The sequence below is a fragment of the Puma concolor genome, chromosome B1, assembly GCF_028749965.1.
Source record: "Puma concolor isolate L17-30 chromosome B1, mPumCon1.1.hap2, whole genome shotgun sequence".
NCBI classification, from domain to species: domain Eukaryota; kingdom Metazoa; phylum Chordata; class Mammalia; order Carnivora; family Felidae; genus Puma; species Puma concolor.
In genome coordinates this window covers 171,989,308-172,006,050 of record NC_141670.1, presented here as the reverse complement: position 1 = coordinate 172,006,050, position 16,743 = coordinate 171,989,308, and the positions used below count along the sequence as shown (strand labels likewise).

General features: G+C 42.7%; 1 long non-coding RNA gene across 2 annotated transcripts; it reads left to right on the top strand.

The window, feature by feature from the left end:
* The first annotated feature begins 761 nt into the window (after nucleotides 1–761).
* On the top strand, nucleotides 762–15,347 carry LOC147582023 (uncharacterized). Of its 2 annotated transcripts, none has more exons than XR_015249828.1 (4): nucleotides 762–923; nucleotides 3,285–3,344; nucleotides 12,029–12,087; nucleotides 14,474–15,347. It is a non-coding gene; the product is annotated as an uncharacterized LOC147582023 (long non-coding RNA). The 2 variants fall into 2 exon arrangements; XR_015249827.1 differs by having other exon boundaries at nucleotides 3,285–3,813.
* Nucleotides 15,348–16,743: the final 1,396 nt, after the last annotated feature.

Below are 16,743 nucleotides of genomic sequence, written 5' to 3'. Positions count from 1 at the left end.
ATCACGCTAGTCCAGGTTCACCATCACTTCTCTGAACTGTTGGCCAGCAACTCCAATGGAGTCTTCCTGCTTTCTCCCTTGTCCCCAAGTACCTCTTCTCACAGATCAATTGAGGGAATTCTGTCAAAGATGTAACTCTGATTATGCCACCCTCCTGTTTAAACCCCTTTAATCTCATTCAATTTTACTTCAAATGGAATCTAAACTCCTTAACCTGGCCGGGGCTCCACCTGATCTGGCCCTTGCCTGCTTCTGCATCACCGTCCCACTTCTCCTTCCCTACATTGGCCTCATTTTCCTTCTTTGAATATACAGAGCTCATTCCTGCTTTGGATCTTTTGCACTTGCTTTTCCCTTTGTCTGGAAAGCTCTGTCCCAGAGCATTGCTGCACTCTGTTCCTTAGTTAGGTCACCTACTCAAAGAGCCCTTCCTGACTACCCTGTATAATGCCTTTCCACCCCCACCCTATCTCCTCCTATAATCATCTAGGTTTTATAAGCAGTATCAGGAATGATTTTGATTGTGTGTCTTGCATCAACAAAGTCCCACAAAGAACGTCCCGTTCGCGTGGGGCAGTTGAAGAGAGGTTAATAAAAGCACCATTTCCAAAGATTTAGGGAGGTGAAAGGGAACCAACCAGGGAAGGTAGTACTACTTGCAGCAATAATAATAGAGAGCTGTTAATACCCCAAGGCCTGAATGGCGCTGGGCTGGGAGCAGCTACTTGAGCCTGGAGAGAATAGCTGTAATTTACAGGAGAGGCCATTTGGCAGGACTGTGGCCCAGCAGACAAGGTGTCAAGGGAAATAAACACTCAGACCTAACTCTCCTGCTTCCGTCCAGACTTTTGCTGGTGCTCCTCATTGGCCTAACCCAACCAGAAGCTGAAGGGCAAGACTACCAATTGATGCAATCCATAAAGGTCAGTCTCCATGACATAAAGTTGGCTTGAAAAGAGGGGAGAGAGGATATGGTAGGGCAAACAGGAGATATACACCACACCCCTTTACTGGAATGCAAGCTTCATGGGAGAAGCAACTGTCCCCCAAATCTAGGAGAGTTTCTGGCACATGTAGGTGCCCAACAGATATCTGTAGAATGAATGAATGAGAATTCCTTGTCTTTGGAGGATGTGTCTGCTTAGCCCAACTGTTATTAGCTTATAAAATTAGGGAGAATAAATAGATGTGCTTTCAGTTCATAGTGATAGAGCAGGAAGTCAGGAATGGATTGACTTTGGTAGATGTGTGTCCCCCCGATGCTGAGCAGTGCTATGCAGCTGGGAGCCTGCCCTTACTAACCCTCCCTCTGAAGCCCTGGTCAAGGTGCTGCTGTATGCTTCACTACTCAGACTTGGAGAAACATACCTTGGATTAGGGTGTGGTGGGGGATGGATTTGCAACTGAGGCAAATCTCCAGAAGGAGAGGCTGAGGTTTCCCAAAAGATGGGTTGAGATTCATGGGGAAGCATGAGGGAGGTACTTTAATAAGGGTGTGCAAATCTGAGGGTAGAAGTTCCTCGAGAAGGATTTAACTTGTTACCTTCTGTATGTGGCACCTGAAACCTCTTAGCTGTCTGTTATGCAATCGTTCTCCTTCAACTTGGAAGAGAGAATATTAATATAAAGACCATTTTTCTTAAGGAAGATACGCTAAAGGATCACTGCACATGTTCTTGTATTAAGGAATAATGAATAGTATATGTAGATTTGTTATCAGCAGTGCTCCTCTCTTGACACCTCCTAATATATATATAATGAGAGACTTGTTCCTTTGTTTAAGGCCTAATGGAATTTCACCTGGCCAAGATCTAATGGAGCTTTGTCTTGAATAAAGGCCTAATGGGATTAGGCCTTGGGGAGAGGAAGTTCATTGTGGGCCTCTCAATTTTTGCCTTGGGAAAGGTTAGGGGTGGGAAGAGAGAAAGGAGGAGGAGAAAAAGAGAGAAGGAGGGAGAAATTGAGAAAAGGAGAGGGAGAGGTAAATGGAGCAAACTTTTCAGAAAGTGGAGATAAATTTTAATACCTTCTTTGTGCCATGTCACAGATACATAATTTCATGTATTCATTATGACAATACTATGATGTCAGCAGTATTATTGTTTCATTTCTACAGATAGGTAAACAGATTAGTCAAGAAATTAAGTTGCCCAAAGTCACATAGACAGGAAGTATGGAAACAGTCCCCTGCGTTTAGTCTTCTACTTCTTGAATCCATTCTGTCCACCTTTAGAAAGAATTAGAATGAAAGATTGCTGGGAATTCGGTTGCAACCTGAGGAATTCTCCTTTTCTTCCTCTTTGCCTTGGCGTATTTCTGACACAGCAGACTCTGCTCTGTATGAGCTTCTAAGTGAGAATGAAGAGTTGAGGGGGCTCAAAAGGGGTGGGAGGAAGGGAGTTAGTACATTGGTGTTTCATACTTTTTCTGATAGGGAGAATACAAAATCTGTTTTGGTTTAAGAAAAAACCTTCCATAAGAAAAGTCCCTTTTTTTAAAAGAAGAGATAGTGTGTGAATTAATATGAAAAATATCTTCCTAACCGAATAATATCAACAGTGATTAACAATGCATATGGATAATGCATTGGTGGGTAATCAAGATTGAATATCACATAAGTCAGAGTAATGATCATCATTTCTTGAATTTCAAGGAGAGGACAGAACTTTCTTAGAAAGCATGGAAATATTGGCTCAATGGATTTGCCCCATTGCATGCTGTTTTTGTAGTCAGAGAACACTCTTTGTGTAAAGGAAATTTGGGATTGGGGAAGGAGAACTATGTTAACCTAGACTTTCCTTTATTACTGGGTAAAAATAAGAGAGAAAGCATGACAGGAATAATTTTTGGAAGAAAGGTTTGCGCAGGAAGAAGCAAAGCCACCCCTACCTGTATTGGCTATATCATGTTGAGGTTTTATTTACCTTCAAACTGATCAAGTCCACAGAGCATGAGGCAAGGCAAACCAATCCAGGTATGGTACACTCTTGTGCTATCCTCAATGACGTTGTTTTTGAGGTTTAGAGAAGATTCTGCTGCCTCGGTACCAAACCAAACCAGCAGTGTGTACCTACTAGCTGTAATACACGTCACTGATGCTCACTGATATTTCCAATTTTCCTCCCCTCCTCAGAATTATGAAAGAGTATGTTTTCCTTCCCTTCCATTCATTGGGTGGAACAGAGTGACTAGTTCTAGCTAATAGGCTGGAAATAAAAATGACACGTGTCCCTTCTGGGGAAAGGAATTAAATGCTGGTGTGTTATTTTCTGTCTTTCTCCTAGCATGGTCAACTAAGAAGTATCACGTTGAGTTGGAGAAACCCAAGACTGGAGCCTGGAATGGTGAGCCACTGCATGGGGAACAGATGTCCTGACGAGCCCCCTGGACCTGTAGTGGATTTAGTGTGAACAAAACTTTCGTTGCGTTAATGCCTGAAGATTTGGGAGGATGTTTATTACCATAGCCTAATCTGGCCTAGTCTAATATCCTGGTAGGTGGATACACACACACACACACACACACACACACACACACACACACACGTCAAGAAGAATGTGCAGAGCCAGCTCTTGGTTCTATTTCTAATCATATCTTCTAATTCTCACCAATTACACAGAGGATGGGGGTTAGAGATGACTCCTCTCCTCTCCCTGTTGCCTCCAGCTCCTCACCCGGGGTACTGGGAACCTTGGCTCTCAGGGTCACCTCTTGTGCTTGCTTCTCAGGTGGTCATCGCTCATACCCAAGCTACTTGTCCTGACTCCCCTCACTCCCTCCCGGGGTCTGGCAGCATCCCCTTCCTAGCCTCTGGTATGCATTTCAATCATTCTGTTTTGTTCTGTGGGTAGGGCTCAAGGTATTTAGGATTCTTGTGTATGGATAATCTTCAGGGCAGTGAGAATTTTCCCGTCAGGCAGGGATTCATAGAGTCATGAGGCTAAAAGAATCCAGTGCTCTGGATTGTGTGTACATTGTTCTGCCTGTGTCTCAGGAAGAGGTGTTTTTGTGTATGGGGAGAGGTAGCAAGAGGGGGAAACAGACCACCCTTCCTGCCACACTAAGAGACAAGAAAATGAAGCCTATCTCTGGTAGGATTCTGTGGATTCTCAGTAAATGCCAATAATGATGACGCCTGACTTTTCATTTATATGGTCTTATTTTGTTTCTGCACTAACCTGAATGTGGTGTCAAGGGAACTATTAATGGCTGCTATTCGGGGACATGTGACTTGGTATTTATATATTACCTGCCCACTTCATAAAGTGCTAATGAATGTTTGCAAAGCTCTTTGAAATCCTCTGGTGAAAGGTGCAACGTTAAGTGAAAAATATTATTATTATTATTAGAAGGTAATAGACAGCTTTGAATGATTGGTCATAAGAATAACTGACATAGCATTAAAAGAAGTGCCAGAAATCATCCAGACGGTTCCAGCTCCTCCGGCCCATCAGCCTCCACATTACATATATTACACTGTTTCCCTGACACCCATTCTAATAACTGTATAATTCACACATTAAATCACCACTTCCAGGGAAAGGTTGAGCTCACTCACAGCTCTATTGATGGTGACACTGAGAGGGTATTAAATGTTGGAAGGTCTAAAATGGAGAAGTGCTCTTAGGTGGAGAGGCCAGATAGAGCCACTGAGTGGCCACCATGTTTAAGGGGATATGAGAAGGGAATGAATCAGAAGCACCTTGGAAATGGAGAGGAAACTTTAAAATAGATGTGAGATTGAAAAGCCGTGAGAACAATCAAAATCTGAAGTGAGATAGCCGACACATAGCCATACTCTTTATTGCGTGCCTTCTCTGGTTTGAAAAAATAGCAATAGCACAGACAGGTTTTGGTTTCCTACTTCCTTTAGCTTGGAGTTGTTTAATATTTCTGTCTTCTGCATAAAATTCAGTCTCAGAGTTGGCAAGTTAGGTCCAATCTTGCTAACTCTGGTTGGATGGCAGTGGCTGTCTAAGTGTGGTATTAAGAGTCATGGGGGCACATTTGGACTTGGCAGGAAAGAGTGCTGTGATGCATTAGCAACGTCTCTGCCTAGGGAGAGGGAGAGGAAGAATGGCATGTATGTGGGTGAGGTCTGACTAGCGGTAAAAATGGCCAAAAAGGACAACATGGACTTAGTTCAAGGTTGCTTTTATTCTGACTTAAAACCAAAGCTATTACAAAGTAGTCTAAGGAATGCCTCTTGGTCACCCGTCTCTGGAGGCCAGAGGACCTTGTGTTCCTGGTCCCATAGGATTGTAATAATCCATGTCCCCCACGAAGGAGCTCCTACCCCTGTCTATCACCCTGATTTTTCTGACTTCTGCCAGGAGGCACTTCTATATTGCCTGGGTTTTGTTGCCAGTAGAGCTTATGCCCATGAATTCTACAGGACTATAACCAACCGAGAAACAGTTCTTTTTTTTTTTTAATGCTTATTTATATATTTTGAGTGGGGGGAGGAATGCAGAGAGAGGGGAACAGCGAATCCCAAGCAGGCTCCATGCTGTCAGTGCAGAGCTGGATCACGGGGCTCGAACTCATGAACCATGAGATGGTGATCTGAGCTGAAACCAAGAGTTAGATGTTTGAGCACCCAGGCACCCCAACAGAGAAACAGTTCTTAAACATTTACCACCCCTAGGGCACCACAAGAGGCAACAAGCCCAGGAACTGGGTTTGTCTGTGCTGGAAGCCTATTAGCTGATCATCATGAGTGCAGCCTGAGGGGTGGGCTTCTGATTAGGAACGCATCTTGGGGCGACAGTAATTCTTTCCAGAGACCTCATAGGGCAGGTGCTGTCTTCATTCTCACCCTCTGTTGCACTCCAGAGTGCCCGTGTCTCCTGGAGGGAGCGTTACATGATTCTGGTGTCCTGCATTTTGTGTCTGGAGCTCCAGTTTTTGCAGCTGTCACCTCAGGGATGCCCCTTGATTGCCTGGCTCTGGTGGCCAGGGGTGCTTGCATTCCTGGGACCCAAGAGACTGTAACAATCAGAGAGATGGTTCTTGGCAGGCTGTCATCCCCAGGGCACTGCACAGACAGCAGACTGGGATACATTCCCCAGTCCTTCTGTAAAGGAGGCTTGTCTTGGAGTTTTGGTCTGAGGGGTAGTACTCAGGTCTGGCAAATATTTAGTGACCTGTGGAAATGCTCTCAAGAAACATTGGCTGAAGGAGCACCTGGGTGGCTCAGTCAGTTAAGTATCCAACTTCAGCTCAGGTCATGATCTCGTGGTTTGTGAGTTCAAGCCCCACGTTGGGCTCTGTGCTAACAGCTCGGAGCCAGGAGCCTGCTTTGGATTCTGTGTCTTCCTCTCTCTCTGCCCCTATCCCACTCATGCTCTATCTCTCTGTCTCAAAAATAAATAAACATTAAATAAATAACAAATAAAGAAGCATGGGCTGTGGATGCCATCTTGGTGCTTTTCCTGTGATTTGTCCCAACTCACCAGTATCACCCAGGAAAGAGTTATATACTCATCTCGATTAGTGTGGCTGACACTCAGGGGACGCCTCCAGATCCCTGGCTCTGGTGGCCAGGAGGGCTTACACTTGCAGTCCTATAGGACTATATATATTTGCACACTTTAAAAAGCTGATGCCTGAGGCTCTGGCTTTAGTCATCATGACTCTAAATGCTGAAATCCTCCCCTTTGGGACATGACAGGTTTTGGCACATCCTCAACTACTGGGAGCTATTGAAAATATAACAGGCTGCTTGTTTGGATGAGCACAGAGGTTTAAGAGAACACCAAGAGCTGAGGCAGGGTTGAACAGGTGTCATCTCCTACACAAGCTACTCTTCCAAGACTGGGAGAAATGGTTGTTTCAGTCTATCATATAGAAACCACCATAGAGAACCAAGCAAAATTAAGGAACAGAGGAATATGTTCCAAATGAAAGAACAAGATAAAACCTCAAGGGGGAAAAAAAGTTAATGAAATAGAGATAAGCAATTCATCTAATAAAGAGTTCAAAATAATGGTCATAGAGATGCTGACCAAACTGGGGAGTAGAAAGGATGAACACAGTGAGAACTTCATCAAAGAGATGTGAAATATAAGGTAATATCAAATAAAAGAAGTCACAGAGCTGAAGAATACAATAACGGGAGTGAAAAATACACTAGAGGGGCTCAACCATAGACCAGATGAAACAGAAGAAAGAATCCATCAACTCAAAGACAAGGCAGTGGTACTCAGCTAATTAGAGCAGCAAAAAGCTAAAAGGCCAAGGAAAGGTGAAAATAGCTCAAGGGACATATGGGACATCAGATGGATTAACCTTCCCATCACAGGGCTCCCAGGAGAAGGGAGAGGAGAGAGGCACAAATCCCATTTGAAGAAATATGGCTGAAAACTTCCCTAACCTGAGGAAGGAAATAGACATCCAGATCTAGGAATCCCAGAGAGTTTGAAATAAGATGAATCCTAAGAGACCCACAGGAAGGCACATAATTAAAATGTCAAAAGTTACAGACAAGGAGAGAATCTTAAAAGCAACCAGAGAAAAACAACTTGTTACATATAAGGGAATCCCTGTAAGCCTAACAACAGATTTTTCAGCAGAAACTTTGCAGGTCACAAGAGAGTGGCATGATATATTCAATGTGCTAAAAGGAAAAAAAACCTTTCCTACAAGAATCTTCTCCCTGGCAAAGTTATCACTCAAAAGTGAGGAAGAGATAAAGTTTCCCAGACAAGCAAAAGCCAAAGGACTTCATCACCACTAAACTGACCTTACAAGAGATGTTGAAAGGACTTCTTTAAGCTGAGAAGTAAGGGTTCTAATTAGTAACAGGAACACATGTAAAAGAATAAATCTCATGGGAATGGTAAATATCGTAAAGGTAGTGGATTAATCTCTTATAAAGTAGTATGAGGGTAAAAAGTAGTAAAAGTAACTATAATTATAATAATTAGTTAAGGGATACACAAGATAAAAAAGATGCAAAACGCTGGGGGCAGAGTAATAATGTTGAGCTTTACAATGGGATCAAACTTGTTACTAACATAAAATAGACTGTTGTAAGTTGTCATATGTAAGCCTTATGGTAACCACAGAGCAAAAACCTGTAGTAAGGATGTTTTGCTCTTGGATGTCTCCTCTTCCTTCTAAAAACTCAACTTCTCTAAGGTGATGGGGGAGTGGAGGAAAAGACAGACATCTTCCTGCCATCCTGGGCAAGTTCACATCCTCCTCTTGGTTGGTTGTGAGTGTTCTTCTTGCTCAGTGTCCATAGAGGAATGACGTGGATGTTGGTCAGTCATCATTGTCCCCTGACCTGGGACTCACTCCCAAGTAGTTCCCTGAGACTTAGCAGGTCCTTCCAAGATACAGCTGCATCTTTCAGAGGACCCTGGGCTGGTGCATTCCACTGAATTTCTCTGATGCATGCACCTTATTGGCCTCAATGCTGTGACAGTCCCCAGTCTCTGCTCCCAGAGCTAATTCTTCAGCAGTGCAAGATCTACCTTGCATACCTTCTTCTCAAACTCAAGAGAGTGGTCCTGGCTTCCTCTACCCTGGCAGTCTCATGCCTGCTTCTCCCACCCTGCCACATTGCTTCCCCATAATTATCTTTTACATGGTCACAAGCACTTGGGACAAGTCAGCAAGTCTCCTAGCTAAGCAGTCATAACTGGTAAATGAAAGGCTGGTCCCCTCTTCCTTCAGGACATCCTTTCATGACCAGTGAGTCTCTTGAGGCCCCTGTTAGGATGAGTGAAGGGAACAGTCTCAGACACTTCACTCCCCCTAATGCCACCTCCCACTCTTAACCCCCGCTTTATATTGACTGGGGTGATGCAAAGGGAGGTAGGCAGTTGTAGGACTAATCCAAAGATATTTCTGGGAAATTCTTGTAAGCCCTGGAGGGAGGAAACTATCCCTAAATAATGGCACATATACCATGTGGTATACTGGGCCTTAGCTGCAATCCTAGGACATTAAGAAAAGTTCTAGTATATTTTTGCATAGACTTCAGATGAGCATTCTAACTCTTTATAGCCAGACTGTGCTTACCTGTAAACTAACAGAGTACAAGATAAGAACTAAAATAAAAGGCAAAAGGTAAATAAAGAATACAATGAGGCAAGTTTAAAGTATAAAGCAAGATATTTAGGGGCGCCTGGGTGGCGCAGTCGGTTAAGCGTCCGACTTCAGCCAGGTCACGATCTTTCACTCCGTGAGTTCGAGCCCCGCGTCAGGCTCTGGGCTGATGGCTCAGAGCCTGGAGCCTGTTTCCGATTCTGTGCCTCCCTCTCTCTCTCTGCCCCTCCCCTGTTCATGCTCTGTCTCTCTCTGTCCCAAAAATAAATAAATGTTGAAAAAAAAAATTAAAAAAAAAATAAAGCAAGATATTTAGTACAAACATTATAAACTCATTTTAATAATAATTTTTATATCGTTTACTGTGTGTCAAGCACTATTCTAAATTTACATGTATCATCTCATTTAGTCTTTGCAACAATGATAAGAGATAAATTCTTTTATTATTAGCTCTTTATAGATGAGAAAACGGAGGCATAGAAACATAATCTGTCCTTAGACACAAAAGAGTGCATCAGTAGCAAATATATTAAAAAGATATCGGGCTAATTTTTATAATTAGCATTCCACGTGCACCAATTATGAAAACAGTGTTTAGGCTACTATAGCAAAATCTAGAAATTTGAGGTGTTAGCTTCATATCCTTTCAAGAGGCAGTACAAGTGTAGTTGTTAAGAGTGTAGATTCCAGAACCCAATTGTATGAGTTCAAATTTTAGCTCTCCTTCTACTTGCTTGGTAGCCATTTAGAACTGGGGTCCCCATGCCTCAGTTTCCAATAAGTGGTATTTAGCCTAAAGGGGTTGTTGGCAGAATTAGGAGAGTTAGTACGTCTAGAGCTGCACTGTCAAGTAGAAGTAGTACAAGAGCCATATATTTAATTTAAAATTTTCCAGTAGCCCCGTTAAAACAAAAGGAAAGGGGAACAGGTGAAATTAATTGTAATAATATATTCCACTTAACCCAATATATCCAAAATATTACCATTTCTTTTTAAAAATTTTTTTAACGTTTTATTTATTTTTGAGACAGAGAGAGACAGAGCATGAATGGGGGAGGGGCAGAGAGAGAGGGAGACACAGAATCGGAAGCAGGCTCCAGGCTCTGAGCCATCAGCCCAGAGCCTGACGCGGGGCTCGAACTCACGGACCGCTAGATCATGACCTGAGCTGAAGTCGGACGCTTAACCGACTGAGCCACCCAGGCGCCCCCAAAAATATTACCATTTCAATGTGTAATTAATGTGAAATTATTAATGAGATATTTTACGTGTTTGTTTTTTTTTTTTTGTTCTGGCTCTTTGGAATCTGTATTTTATACTTACAGCACAATTCAGTTTGGACTAGCCTCATTCAATGTGCTTATAGCCATGAGTGCCTGGTGGCTACTGTGTCCGACAGTGCCACTGTAGAGTGCTTAGAACAGTGTCGGGTGCATGGAAGCTGTCAAAGTTTGTAAGTTCTTTTACCTTCCAAACATTTTTCAGATGGATCACTTTTCTCATTCTCCACTGACATGCATAAGGCCAATTTGTCATCATTTTTGCCAGGAAAGATGGATTAGCCTCCCAACTTGGCCTCCCTGTATTCTCTAAGCTACCTGTACTTCATACTGAAGTTCAAGGCATGCTTTCAAAATATGTATCTGACCATACCCCTGCTCCATTGCCCCTGAACCCTCTCTCTACCACATTTCTGCTCCTCTTTGCCTTAGCCACTAACCTCGTTCAGTTCCTTGGACTGTTCAGTTCCTTGCTGAGTCCTCGGACATGCACTCCCATTTGTACCCCTCCTTATACTTCCTCCCTCCTTTAGATCTTTTGGGTACCCCTTTCTAGTAGCTTCCAGTCTCTGTCAGATGACTTTATTAAGATGCAGGCATAGAATCATGTTCTTTTTCCAAGGCTCTTTTCTTTGTTTGTAATTTTGCTTTCATTAGTGCAATAAATCAATTAACCTGTCTACTGCCCTGAGTAGACCACGAGTTCTTTCACGGCAGGTACTACATCAGTTTTTGTTCACCATTTTGTCCCTTACATCTGTCCCAATGCCTGGCACCTCGTGGGCCCTTGTGAAATATGTTTAAATAAACTACTTGAAATAACTAGATATGCAAATACTACCTACAAAAACAGAATGAAGGGAATTTCAAACAAGGAGGAAAATGATACAAGGTCAGCTTTTAGTTTAATTTAAATTCTTTTTTTAAAAAAAATTTTTTTTTCAACGTTTTTATTTATTTTTGGGACAGAGAGAGACAGAGCATGAATGGGGGAGGGGCAGAGAGAGAGGGAGACACAGAATCGGAAACAGGCTCCAGGCTCCGAGCCACCAGCCCAGAGCCCGACGCGGGGCTCGAACTCCCGGACCGCGAGATCGTGACCTGGCTGAAGTCGGACGCTTAACCGACTGCGCCACCCAGGCGCCCCTAGTTTAATTTAAATTCTTAAGGATAAGAACAGAGGGATTCTAGAGTAGAATAACGCACCATGTAATAAGATTCAGAAAACTTCACAAACATGGAAATACCAACATTTAGACTGACATAAGACAAAGACATGAGCAGACTATGTCCTTAGCCACCCTGAGCATATAAAATCAGCCTATAAATAAGAGGAGAAAAGGAGATGAGGAACAGGAAGGAATATTGTAAGCCAGGTTTTACTTCTCATATGCCTGAAAAATTAAGTATGAGTTGGGCATGAGGGAATATTGGTGGTAAAGGAAGTATGGGGCCTTTGTACCCAGATTTTCTATGATAGTCCTGTACTATTTTCTCTGTAAACAATTGAAATATCATGGAAATTCAAGTATCTCAGCAAATAGTAATTAAATGAAGTTGGTCAATGAGTCAACAAGTATTTTTATTTTCCATAAGCTGTGTGGTGGGAATATTGTGGAAAGCCAGGCAGCTTGGTCTCTTTTTCTTTAGGTTTAGGGATGACATCCATTTCTTCCTTCCTTCCTTTTCAGTTCTATATCAACTGAGCTCAGACCTGAAAACCAGGTTAGGATTAAAGTACAGTGTCCAGGTATGTAAAATAAGTGACAGTAAAGGTGGTTCAGTGAATCTCATCCATAAGGTAAGTCACTCATCCTTGCCATCTACCTATTAGGGGATGGTGGAGAAGCTGAGTTGAAGAGTTTTCCAATATTGCTCCCCTCTGGACAGTGGATGACTGTTCCTCTTCTAAGAAAACATGAAAAAATAGATAAGAATATCTACTCACTACCGACACGAAGTTTCTGGTCCCATCAATTGAGTGGAGTGAGAACACTAGAGAGAGGAGTAGGTTGGAGATGGGAGGATGTAGAGAGAACAGGTGTCTCCATTTTGGATGAGCTAAATAATGCCCCTATAATAAGCTCATCACAAAATCTCAGTGACTTAACCCAACATGGTTTTACCTCTTGCTCACCTCACACAATGTTGTGCATTTGGTGGCTCTCTAGAGTCACTCTCTATAGAGTAGCTCACCTCCAAGCAGTGAAAGAAATGCAGTCACTTTGATCTTGTGGCTCTGTTGTCTCATCCCAACTTCCAGATTTCCAGGTGACTTCTAGATTGCCAGGGCAGTGGAAGAGAAATCCAGCGTTCACTGCCTCAGTTTGGAAGTGACATACGTCACTTTTGTTCACAGTCCATTGTGCAGAACAGAGCTAGTCCCATGATGTTCCCTAACTGCAAAGAGGTCTACGATATGTTATCTTCTGTGTACCCAAGAAGGAGGACAACTGGATGTTAGTGAACATTAGGAATGTCCATACCCACTTGATGCACTTAAAGTACCCCCGAAATTTCCAAGTGGAAATGTGCTATAGGCAGTTAGGTACATGGGTCTGGAACTGCAAGTCTTGAACTTGACTGTGTGCAAAAGAATCATCTGGAGGAGATTGTTAAAAATTCAGATTCTTGGGTCCTGCTTTCAGAGACGATTTTGGTAGGTCTGGAGTTAGGCTACAGAATCTGAACTTTTAGCCTCTGCAGAGATCATAATTTGATAAACACTTGTATGGAACTTTAAAAGTTCAGCAGTATAGAGATGGTACTTGGCTGCTGTGGGGGGAGATGAGATCACCTATGGAAAGAATTGAGGAGGGTAGGGGGTAAAAAAGAGAAAAAGATCCAGCCCCAAACCCCAAGAAATACCAAGGGGAGAGACTGTTTTGAGAAGGCAAGGTGGGGGCACCCATTTATGTCAGGTGCTACTGGGAGATGTTATGGGATGAGGGCTGAAAGTGTCCCTTAAGTTTAGTGACAAGGAGCTAGAGCTGGAGGTTGACACCAGATCTGTGTTTGTTGAACAGCAAGTGCTAATAGAGAAATCATGTGGACTGCTTTTTGAAGAAGTTGGGCTGCAAAAAGCAGGAGAGAGGGTGGCAGGTGAAGTGAGTGGGTGGGATGGTTGGAATTAAAAAAAATATAGGTCAGACTTGAACATGACCAAATGCTAAGAGGAGGGAGCCAATAGTGACACTGGATTAACTTGGCAAAATAGGAGATGGGAGATCTTCACTAGAGTTTCTGAGAGGGTGGGGGGGATGGGGCACTGAAGAATGGGTAGGAGAGACTTGCCTTAGCTTGGCAGAGGGAACACTCCTTTGGAACAGGAGGGAGAGAGGGAAAGATGGATGTCAGCCTTGGGCCTTCATTGGAATCACCTAGACGGTGTACTGCTGCCCTTGTCCCAGCCCTAAGATTCTGCTCTGATTAGTGTCCTGTACAGCTTGGGCTCCAGGATTTTAAACAGACTCTCCCAGCTGACTCTAATGCACCACTAAAACTTCCAGGTTTTCACTGGAGTGGAAACAGGCATGTTTATTAAGGTTCTTACAGATTCCTAGGTCCGCGGCTTAGACGGCACTTCCCTAGAGAAGGCTTCCAGGACAGCTATTAATCTAGGACCCTGGATGTATGTTCCCATAGAGTGTACTTTGCTCCCTTCCTTCACTTTTAATTTCTTATTTAGTGCAGGTCTTCCTCACTAGACCTTAAGCATGCAGCAGTGGCTCCCATCTGCCCGCGTTACTCCTGACTCTCCAGCTGGCAGAGCAGACATTTTGCGTCTTCAGAACAAATGCATCAGTCATACCGTGGTGTGGCAGGAGAGGGTACAGGTTGAAGGAACACTGGTGAACCAGACAACTGTGTGCACAGGGGCTACAATTGTGTCCAGCCATGGCAGTGTGGGAACAGCATGCATGCTGGTGCCTCTAGATGGAGAACTCACCCAAACAGCATTCATGTAAAAGCCCATGTAATTGTAGCTGCCAGACAAAGTTGACTGCAGTATAAGGTGGTAACAATATTGAGCATTTCTTGTATAATCAAGCATAGTTTTACTTTGTAGTTTAAAGCTGTTTGAAGTTTAAAATTACTTAATTATAAAATTCTGGTTTGTTTCCAAATGAATACAGGGACTAGAAAAGAAAGGAGCCTTTTTCATGAGACTATTCAAAAGAATAGAACTCCTTAAGGAAGCATTGCAATCCACATGTAAGTTTTTGTGCCTTCATCCGGAAGATCAACTCTGCTTATAGCAAGACATCTGTTATTTCTTTTCTTTCATCATATAATGGTTTAATCATATATGAACTCATAGTATATATGAATGAGGAGCTCATAGTATGGAAAATGAGGAATCAGAAAATCATGGACCCAACAACCCTTTTGAGACCGGTTTTTCCTAATCATCCCACCCATAAGACTTTATTTTATTAATTATTTATTATGTCTTTTTATTATTATTGGAGTTGATAGATGTACAATGTTCCATTAGCTTCAGGTATACAACCTGCAGATCTGATGGGGTATCTGTTCTTTTTTCAGCCTTCATCTCTTAGGTGTAACCACAGACTCATCTCTGTATCATGGTTGTGATGTGGTTGGTATGTGTGATGCTGGGTCATAATTATATATAACCCAGGAGTTTGCAAACTTTTTCTGTAAATATATGTTTTGTGGGCTGTACAGTCTCTGTCGCAGCCACTCAACTCCACTGTTGTAGCCCCCAAAGCAGCTACAGGCAACACTTACACAAATGGGCATGGCTGTCATGTTGCTTTTATTGCTGTGTAATAAGCTATCACAAACTTAGTGGCTTAAAACAATACACGTTTAGGAGCATCTGGGTGGCTCAGTTGGTTGTGTCCAACTCTTGATTTTGGCTCAGGTCACAATCCCAGAGTTGTGGGATCAAGCCCTACATTGTGCTCCACACTCAGTGTGGAGCCTGCTTAAGATTCTCTCTCTTTCTCTCTCTCTCTCTCTCTCTCTCTCTCTCTCTCTCTCTCTCTCTCAAAAATAAATAAATAAACAAATAAATATAATAAAATAAAAATAAATTTAAAAAAATTAAAAAAAAAAAACCCAAAAGCCCAAAACACATCTATTGACTTACAGTTTCTATAGGTCAGGAGTCAGCTTAGCTGGGTCCTCTGCTCAGGCTACAGTCAAGGTGTTCTAAGCCTCATCTGAGGCTTAGGATCTTCTTCTCAGTTCAAGTGCATGTTGGTAGAATGCCTTTCCTTGCAGCTAACTCAGAGCAGTGTGTTAAGGATAGATGAGCTATCTCATCTTACTCATCTCAGCAGGAGACTGGGGAGAGTCCTAGCCACCTTTTAAGGGCTCACCTCTTTAGGGCAGGCCCACCCAAGGTAGTGTTCCTTTGGTTACCTCACACTGAACTGATTTAAGGACTTAATTATATCTGCAAAATCACTTCAGCTTTGCTATCCAGGGTAACACGATCATGGGAGTGACACCTCATCATATTCACAGGTCCCACACACACTTGAGGGGAGGAGAGATTACACAGGGCATGTATACCAGGGAGTGGGAATATTGGGGGCTATCTTAGAATTCTGTCTACCACATCTGTGTTCAAATAAAACAGCAGAGATACACTGAAATGTGACTATCAGATATTTTTTTCCTCTGTCACAAAAATAGTACTCTTCTCTTGATTATTTTTTCAACCCTTTAAAAGTGTTAAAAATCATTCTGGTGGGCTGGAGAAAACAAACATCAGGCACTGGCTAGACTTGGCTGGTGGCCTGTACTTTGTTATCTCCTGATATAAGCTGTGGAATGGAGTAAGGTAGCTCTTGTGGCTTAGGGAGAGATGGTTCCCAGAACCAGATGCTAGATCCAGATGTTATGGTTTTGCAATATGGAGAGCAGTGCTGGAGTTCAAGGGTGACCTGTTGGGGTAGGGGACACTAAATCCCTTCTGCAGAGGTTGCTTCCTGTGGCCTGGCAGGATCTAACAGAAGAGCAGAGCCACGGCCCTAATCATAACTCCCACATAAGGACACAGGGGAATCTGAGAAGCTGTGCTCAAAACAGGCTCTCCCTAGCCAGTTCTCTCCCTGTTACTTCGTGAAGACATGTTCTTTGTGCTTATTGATGCAAATTGTAGCTTCCTTGCGTTTATCTGTTCATGTGCTTATTTTCTTTAAGACTTCAATGGAATCTTCTGTGGGGCTATTGCAACTTCACATAGTCAATCAAAGATCAGCTTGCTCTTTAGTTTTACTGAAAATATAATTCTGCTGAAATGGAATTTATGGCAAAAAAAAAAAACCCAACAAAAAAAGCATTGCTTTTCATATCACAAGGCACAATCATAGTTTCAGAGATGTGGATTGTACATCTAGGCTAATTTTCATATTGTTTAAAACCAAAT